This window comes from Apis dorsata, unplaced genomic scaffold (genome assembly GCF_000469605.1).
Source record: "Apis dorsata unplaced genomic scaffold, Apis dorsata 1.3 scaffold_553, whole genome shotgun sequence".
NCBI lineage: Eukaryota > Metazoa > Arthropoda > Insecta > Hymenoptera > Apidae > Apis > Apis dorsata.
In genome coordinates this window covers 252,573-252,850 of record NW_006263769.1, presented here as the reverse complement: position 1 = coordinate 252,850, position 278 = coordinate 252,573, and positions in this window count along the sequence as shown.

Here is a 278-nt window from a genome sequence, read left to right as displayed (position 1 = left end):
GTGTTAGAGACAAATATGCACATACAAGTGCTTTAATCATGGTTATACTAATATTGAATCAATTGAACTGAATTTCATTATCAAAACAATATCATCATAATTTACTTTCATTAATGATATGTATACGTACATAGATTCGTTCATATATATATATATATATATATATATATATAAATCATATATATATTTATACATGCATGTATCTATGTACATATAAATGTTAGACATAGAAATGTATACATATTCATTGTGTTTAACAAACATCTCAACATTTCGAG